The sequence below is a fragment of the Hetaerina americana genome, unplaced genomic scaffold (genome assembly GCF_022747635.1).
Source record: "Hetaerina americana unplaced genomic scaffold, ioHetAmer1.1.p SCAF_7, whole genome shotgun sequence".
Classification (NCBI taxonomy): domain Eukaryota; kingdom Metazoa; phylum Arthropoda; class Insecta; order Odonata; family Calopterygidae; genus Hetaerina; species Hetaerina americana.
Genome location: NW_027287316.1, coordinates 33,579,664 through 33,588,647, shown reverse-complemented (window position 1 = coordinate 33,588,647; position 8,984 = coordinate 33,579,664). Strand labels below are relative to the sequence as shown.

Here is an 8,984-nt window from a genome sequence, read left to right as displayed (position 1 = left end):
TACAGAAGGGACAGACCAAATAGGTTGGGTGGGGGAGTATTCATTGCAGTAAAGTCACATCTTAGTAGCCAACGATATGAATGCGACGTAGATGACATAGAAAGCGTTTGGTGCAACATTAAGGACTACAACGGTAGAAGCCTATACGTGTGTTCATTTTATAGACCCCCAGATTCTAACACAGATGTCCTACACAAGCTCGACGAACAAATATCCACTATCAGCAGCAGACAAAGCAACAGTATTACTATAATCGCTGGTGACACAAATCTACCGTCAATTGACTGGGACAACTACTGCGTAGGAAAATCTGCCAAAAACAGAGATCCATGCCAAGAACTCCTTCATATATTCACAAAACACTCCTTAGAACAAATAGTTAAATCACCAACACGGGGCCAAAGCATACTAGACATCTTTGCGACATCTAAGCCCGAAATCATTACTAACATTGAAATAATAGACGGAATCAGTGACCATAAGGCTATTCTTGTGGAGTTAAAAACTAAGTTCGTCAAAATAAACAAAGAAAAGCGTAAAATATACCTATACAACAAGGCAAATTTTAACGGACTAAGAGAATATTTAAAGATAAAATTACCAGAATACAAGACAAAAACACTGACAACAAATACAGAGAACACTTGGAATTATTTCTTAAATATTTTACGCGAAGGAATGAAGACGTACATCCCGTCCAAACTCAAATTCGACAGTAAGGAACTTAGATGGTACAACGGGGAAGTCAGATCGGCATTAAGAAGGCAAAGAAAGCTACAGTCAAATTTCAAAAAGAGTTTAAAAAGTGACGATATAATTTATGTGAATACAACCAAACAGCTACTAAAAGAATGTCGTAGTAAGACGAAAAGTATTATGCGCACAGCACTACACTCTTTTAAATCTAAAATGCTAAGCGAATATCTTGAGGAAAATCAAAAGTCATTCTGGTCCTATGTTAGGGAAATACAGGGTAAACGTCCCACTGTTCACTCTTTGAAGACGGAAAATGGAGAAATCATTACAGATAGCGTGAAAAAGGCAAATATTTTAAACCATTTTTTCCAGAGCGTCTACAACAAAAACACAAAAGCACCAAACGATCCTCCACACCCACCCGAGGAACACATGAGCGATCTTACACTGACCAAGCAGGGAATAGTACATCTGCTCCGTAGTATCAAAGCACACAAGGCACCTGGTCCGGAAGAAATACCTGCTAGAATATTAAAGGAATTAGCTGACGACATTGCCCCATTTTTACATATTGTTTTTCTAAAATCGATAGAAGAAGGCTCAGTGCCTCGCGACTGGAAGCTAGCCCATATAACTCCCATCTATAAAGGCGGCGATAGGGATAAACCAACCAATTACCGACCCATTTCTTTAACATCGATCTCTTGCAAAATATTGGAACACATTATTGTCACTAACATTATGAGATTTCTTGATAGTAGGAAAATACTAATCCACAACCAGCACGGATTTAGGAAAAGCAGATCTTGCGAAACACAACTTGGTCTCTTCATTCACGATATACTTAGATCGGGAGAAAACAACACCCAAGTCGATGCAGTATTCCTGGATTTCAAAAAAGCCTTCGACAAAGTCCCACACAATAAATTGTTACATAAACTTAAATACTATGGGATCAATGAGAAAATAATTAATTGGATTAGAGACTTCTTGTCAAACCGCAAACAAATAGTAGTCATAGATGGTTGTGCTCAACGGAGAGAGATGTTACTTCGGGCGTCCCCCAGGGAAGTGTAATAGGGCCTCTTCTGTTCTTAATATACATAAATGACTTAAGCACACACGTTAGTAGCAATCTAAGGTTATTTGCTGACGACACGGTGATATACAAGGAAATAAGGAGCCAACTAGATCGCGAGCTACTCTCTAGAGACTTAGACAATATCTCGGAATGGTGCAATAAATGGGGATTAACACTTAATATAGATAAATGTGCAGTTTTGAAATTTTGGAATAAAGGAAGCGAGGAACAGGATATAAACTACAAAATAGAGGGTTCAGTATTGACTACGGCACATCAAGTTAAATATTTTGGGGTTGTTCTAACACCACGCCTTTCATGGGGAGCACATATCAGGACAATATGCGGATCAGCTTTAAAGAAACTTGGCTTCATAAAACGGGTGGTGGGGAAATGTAATGAAAAAGTTAAAGAGAGGTGTTATTTTGCTCTAGTTAGACCTCATTTGGAATATGCCGCAAGTATTTGGGATCCGTGGGCGAAAATTTGGCAAAAAGAATTAGATAAAGTCCAGAGAAAATCCGCTAGATTCGTTAAAAATTGTTATGATAAAAACACAAGTGTGACAGGTCTCTTAGGGGATTTAGGCTGGGAACCACTTGAAGTGCGGAGAGAACAAGCGAGGCTTAGACTTTTAGAAAGGTTCAGAACAAACGAGTTTAAATTTGACACTGAAGGAATTATAATGGCCCCACACTACTTAGGTAGATCAGACCACAAAGATAAACTAAGGGAGATAGATTCCAAGACAGATAGGTACAAATACTCATTCTTTCCCCGAACAATCAGTAATCATAATAGCAAGAAACCGAAGTCACTTTAGAAATATTAAAAACGTTGAATTTACAAGTCGGAACAAAATTAAACACTATAGAGAGGTTAGGTATACTTTCAGGTGCATGTGTATGTTAGTTGGTAGTTTGAGTGTTTGCATGTGTGTTGGGTGTAAGTGTTCATGCATGAATGTATGCCATGTTTTTTTTTTATATATGATTTTGTCGTTATTGCATGCGATTTTTTTTTTATTATTTTTCTTTTCTAAATTATGGGTGGTGTCCTAGCACCCCCCGCCACACGCCCTTGCGGCGGCTTGCGGGGTATTAAGTAGATGTAGATGAAGGTTTATGCATAATTTTCGCATCTTCTTCAACATTTCGCCAATCAAAGCATTTCATGTTGAACAATTGTTTCCCCAAATAGCAACGGCATAAACATATTTCTGGCTATATTTATCCATCTCTTCAGTCCCTCATTGATGTAGGAAATAAAAGCTGTCGCAGATGCGGAAATAAGTTTGCAATAGAATACCTTTCACTCTAGAGTGCCAAATCCCTGCATATCCCATCCAAGGGGCAGCGTGAAATGTTTCATAATAAATAATAACGTCGTGAACGAACATGATATCTGTAACCGTTAGACGTCTTCTATTTGAAGCAAAGTCACAAGAAACATATAAATGCATATCCGGCGGTCAATCGCCCGTATTATGGGGGAACACATTTTAGTAACCGCTATGCGAAAAATCGGTGCGGTGGGACTGGGTCGGATGTCAAGGTCATTGAAGCATACTTACCTGGCGCAGGGGTTGAACCATGATCTGCGAGGTGGTTCCCTCAGGGTGAGGCTTGTCCATTGCACTCCGGGCGAGCTGACCCCTGCGATTGCCCCAAATGAGGGTAATTCGGGCGTAAAATTTTTGGTAGTAGGGACTGCGTTCGCGCTGTCCCTCAATGAACTGGTACCATTGATCAATAGGTCAACTGTCGACGGTGATGATCTCTTCCGGGAGTAGCAGTACGTACAGATTCAATTTGCCCAGGCGTAAATTGAAGTCTCTTTAACCCTGATACATCATTGGCACTGTAAATTAGGCCTCTTAGTTCAAAGTCAACCTGGTCAAGACGAATGATTTTACGCTTTTCCATTTCAAAAACTATTCGCATAGAATCATAGTGTCCATACTGTCACCTTCTCGTGCAGATCAATCAAGGATCAATATATTTTGACTGGTGAGGGTGAGGCTTGTCCATTGCACTCCGGGCGAGCTGACCCCTGCGATTGCCCCAAATGAGGGTAATTCGGGCGTACAATTTTTGGTAGTAGGGACTGCGTTCGCGCTGTCCCTCAATAAATTGGTACTATTGTTCCCTATGGTATCTCGACACAATAACTATCCTTTCGGCAGTGGTCGTACGTACAGATTCACATGTAGTCTGAAGCAGAGATTTCAGATTCTATTTGTACTGCTGTACAGGTGTACTGTGCTATGTACAGGGAACTGTAATTGAGTATGAAGATTCATTCATGATACGATGCGTGGTATTCTATCACAGTTACTCTGTTTAAGAAAATGTTGTGGTGTTAAAAATATGGATTGACTATTTTAAGCATTTGTGAAGATACACGTAAATTATCATAAACATTAAATTGTTTATTTAGATATTGTCCGGAGGGAAGTGGTCGACGGATGGACGTGCATAATATGTGGCCTTACCGCACTCCCAGAAATTGCGTATATTATTCATCAGTTGTCAACAGGAAGGTCGGTTTTGCAGACGAGGGCTATATCTCAGTGCTACGAGCATAGCCCGACTGAATGTGAATGTCGAACCACCAGGGTAGAAGCGCCGCCGGAGGTGGAAAGTACGTGTAAATGTCGGTATCCAGAAAATCACATGCATCAAGTTTGACTCCGAGTGTCCTGAGGAGGAAATTGGAACCCAAGATCGCCCAGTCATTTGCATAATGTTCTGACGTCTTGGCTATCATCACATTCATCCAGCGATAATGACACCACCTCGAACATAGATTTCATTTAGTATCACAATGTGCTACTTTACTGTCAGCTGTAACAACCAAGAAGGCCCTGAATAAACCCGATCGATTAAGTCGATTAATTTTATGTCTGAAAACAAGTGCGTAGCAGAAATTAGGCCGTAGTTTTAGTACCGTAAACTCAGCTCGACTCGATTTATTACAGCATCCATGCCCGAGGGTCCATTTGTACTCGAGACCTTCGAATTAGCCGGCGGGCGCTTTACTCGCCGGGATAACCAGGTCGCTCGAAAATATATTGATGCTCAACAGGAATGGGGTCCATCCTTAGGGGAAGCAGATATATCATTGTTTTTCATAGTTTAGTACATTAATTTAAATCGACTTTTACAAATGTTCACAATAGAGGAATGAGCAACTTAAAATTTGTGCAGCACTACATGACACAGTTTATTATATTTTCACGATAATTTTATTGGCTTAAGGGACCGGTTGCCGAGCAAGAAGAGGCGAAAACATAGGGCACAGAATTTTGACAAGGATGTGAAAACATAGACCAAATTCATGAAGGGGAGAAGGATAAAGTATGACGCTATGGTTTCAAGTCAACATTTTTTTAATTGTGATAAGCATTGTTGTGTAATTTAGTGCTCACGAAGTGGAGCCAAAGACCATCGAATCCATAATGTACAAGGAATGTTAAAAAAAGATGATACTGCTTGAATAAATAGTTGCCTTTACTAGTTACCCTTTAGTCATGCTTATGGCCTTCAACATACCACCCTTGGCTACCAATACGTAAATTATGTAGCTCATAAATTCATTGCCTCTTGAATCATTGCATAAGTTTCAATTGCACTTTTCCCGAGGTTAAAAAAAAATCAATGCACATGCCCTGGTTTCCTAACACCTTCATTCTCGCTGACTCGAGACTTAATACAGCAATCATCGCTCAAGCAACAGACAAGAATAGATGTTGTGCGGAGACAAGTCAGGATAAGGCCACGAGTAAGACGGTGTTTTACTTTTCACAGACGCCGCTAGAAGGCAACACCTCACTGATTGTGATCCGTCAAGCAGTTCACCTGTAGAATTAACAGTCTCATCTTTATTTGTGCGGACTATGTATTTGCATATAATTCATCATATCCGACCAATTGGATGAACAAGAGAAATAAGACCTCCTCACTGATGGATTTAGTTAGTTTTCATTCCCCCAATGAAATTTACTTCACAAACACATCTGAGTACAAAAAAAATGCGAGCGAATAATTTGCTCACTTGTGATTATTTTGCCAATGATAACCCGCAAGTGATTAATTTAGACTGGAGGCCTAACAACTCCTGCCACGATCCCTAGCGGCAAGGTGGATTTATGAGTAAGCAAGAATTGGTATTACCTATCAGCCAAAACCTCTTAAAATCTCAGGCGCCTCCTTTATGCGATCAAAAAAGCTTCGGACTGATGCTGAAATGCCGCAAAGGCTTCGGTTGAGAAGCAGCTATCCACTCTCCCCAAGGCAGAAGAAGAAAATGAAAATTGCAGGAAATCCCCGGGCGTCAAATGATACTCACGGAGAGTTTGATGCACTCGCGACAATCCACGAAGGATCGCGAGTTGGAAGGCCGCCCATGTGAAAGGCGCCTCCGCGGCACGCAAATAGAAACGGCGATCCGCCTTCACGTGCGCCACGAGTCGATCGTAATGACTAAACGCAGCCCCTGCTCTCCCTCGAACGGCGCGAGCTTTTTTTTTAAAGGTAGCGTGCGGACAGAGCGCGAAGAGACGGCAAACGCATCTCTCCCTCCCGCCCATTCACCATTTTCCATGCTCGATTTCGAAATCGATCGCAATTGCCAATTGGTAACTACGTACCTCTGTTGAGGAAGTTTTGAGGAGCGGGCCTCGATGATCGCGAAGACTCGACGGAAACGTTGTTTGGCGCGTCAAGGAAGAGGCCGGAGCGGAGAAGTTTGGATGACAGATGGCCGGCCATTTGAAGATGCTTGCGAAAAATCATTCGCACCATGCAGGAGTGAACGTGGAGACGACTTGGGCGAAGCAATGGGCTGTGGCGTTGTTGCACGCGAAGCTCCCGTCGATTGCGCCCCTCCATTACATTTGCCACTCAACGGACGTGAACGATAAACTTCTAATTTTAACTCGCGCGCAATTCAGAGAGATGGACAAATGGAGGACTGTATTTCAATTGTGCCACTAAGGTGCGACGGAATCTTATGGGAGTAGAATTTTCTCGGGAGGAGGTTTAATTTCAAGCGACAAGCATGCATTCCCACATAAAGGCGTACAACATCGAAGGAATGAGCATACATGTATTACTCACAATCAGATAATGACTCTCGGGAAATATATTTTTTTACGGACAAATGCAATTTTATACGAGTTATCTTACCTGAAATTTGTAACCGCTGGTTTATAACTGCTGTCAAATGAGAATTCTCTAAACTCGTGTTGAAAATATGAGACGTTTTTCGCAAAACTCGAAGAATAAGGTGAATGTGGAATAATAAATTATGGGTCACCACAACCCGAGAAAAAATCTACAATCTACTAAGCTTTCCAGTAAGTATATTCAATTAATGCGCATTCCAATCCCAAGTTACGGTTGCAGGGTCTCAAGTAATTCTTAAGGGCTCAGCCGGTAGAAAATTACGTACTCTACAATTACAGCTAAATATTTTATCTGTGTACTAGTTCATCGGTTTAGCTGTCGTAATTATTTCAACGATATAAGAAAAGCAAATAAAAAAACAGGATGAATTATTGCTGCTCTATCGAGGTGCTAGTAAGTACCTTTTCATTTAATCTGTATATCTTGAAAACAGTTGCAAAAAATGGTGAACAGGTAAGCATTTGCCAAGTGCTCTATCCAGCGAACATTCTTAGAGAATATTCTTAGAGGATATTTTTTTACCGCGGTATATCAAGCCTGAAAGTCAAGGCAGTGGCGCTCGACAAGGTGCTAAATATATTTCGTTGAATGCGGCGCGTTTAAATTTTATGATGCCGGGATGCAACAGTGGGGGACCTTGGCCGCGTTTCAGGTGGACGCTTAACGCCACCGAAGTGTTGCAGGGCAATAATATCTCTTGCGATGCCGCGAGCGCTTACAGCTTAACGACCCTTATTCCCCCGACTCTCTAAAGAATCTTTTATTTTGTAAATACGCCCGAGGGCGCACGCGATGATCACGTCTAATGCAAGGCCGTGCGCCAGCTCCGTTGATAACACCGGCAGAAGGAGGTAATGGGAGGGATTGAAAAAAGTAAACATTCGATTTAATCAATAGAGTGACGTTGATGATTCGGGTCTGATTATCCTCCCCCGCCTTCACAGCCTCCTTCACGGAATGTTTTCGTCCCGTCATTTATCTCCACGAGAAAAACTACAAAGATTGCTAAATTCTGAGCTCAGAATTCGATGGAGAGAGAAAGAGAGTGCTGAATTTACCCACCATTCGATTGATTTTTTTGTTGTTTTTTTTTAATGTGCCCATTATCGTATCATATGTTATGAGCAATATCTCATTTTTTGTTATGAAAGTCGCTCAAATTACGCTCCAATCTAAAAGATTGAGGGGGCATTTGAGAGTTCCACGAGAGAGAGCTTATCGTAGCCCGTTTTTTAAGTGTACCCGTATTTAAAAAAAACTGCTACGGAATCGTCGAGCGAATTTTCACTCTAACTGTATTTGGAAATACATTGATGTCCTTTAATGCGTAAAATGTTCTTCCACTAACTCACAGCTTACGGAGACTGTTTCTCACAGGCTTTTTTGTTTGGCAAAGTCCGTGGATTGTGAGAACCATTATATTTTTTATCCATCCATTAGCATTTGCAACAGGATATAACTACCCGGTGTTGCGAATGGATGTCGTTTGGGACTAAATAGTTCCGTAGCTTGAGTGCCGGACTATTTATAGGAGAACCCGAGTGTGATTACGGGTGACGCCAATGCGCACCCTCAGTTTCAACAAAACTGAGTGATTTTTCGGTTACTTGTGTGAATTTCATTCGCCGTTGAGCATTGTATTAGGTGAGCTCTATCCTCGTCAATCAAACCAGCGTTCGGATTGATTACTGTGGTGAATACCTGTTAAAATATGTGAAAACAGCCAATATGTGGAGAGAGAATTTTACCAAGATCTTTTAGGTGCTCTCCTTTTCTCCGAATTCGGTTTTTTTCATAAAAGTATATAGTGTTTAAAGGTCTCAGAGAACCTTTTATAGCTACAAAGTAATTCATGAATAAGTTGATTCATCATAGAAAATACCTCTACACATCCTTCCGTATCATAAAGTCTCCCACAATGCCTCCGTAAACATAAAATGTATGCCTTGTATTATGTATACTATATATAGTTCGTTTTTTTAAACTCACATGGCCATGTTTTACTTTCTCCATAATTG

At 41.0% G+C, this 8,984-nt stretch overlaps 2 non-coding genes across 2 annotated transcripts; both read left to right on the top strand.

Annotated features, from left to right (window-relative positions):
- Window positions 1–3,342: 3,342 nt before the first annotated feature.
- On the top strand, window positions 3,343–3,506 carry LOC139696973 (U1 spliceosomal RNA). Its single transcript, XR_011702679.1, has one exon. It is a non-coding gene; the product is annotated as a U1 spliceosomal RNA (small nuclear RNA).
- A 235-nt stretch (window positions 3,507–3,741) lies between these two features.
- LOC139696977 (U1 spliceosomal RNA) lies at window positions 3,742–3,903 on the top strand. Its single transcript, XR_011702683.1, has one exon. It is a non-coding gene; the product is annotated as a U1 spliceosomal RNA (small nuclear RNA).
- Window positions 3,904–8,984: the final 5,081 nt, after the last annotated feature.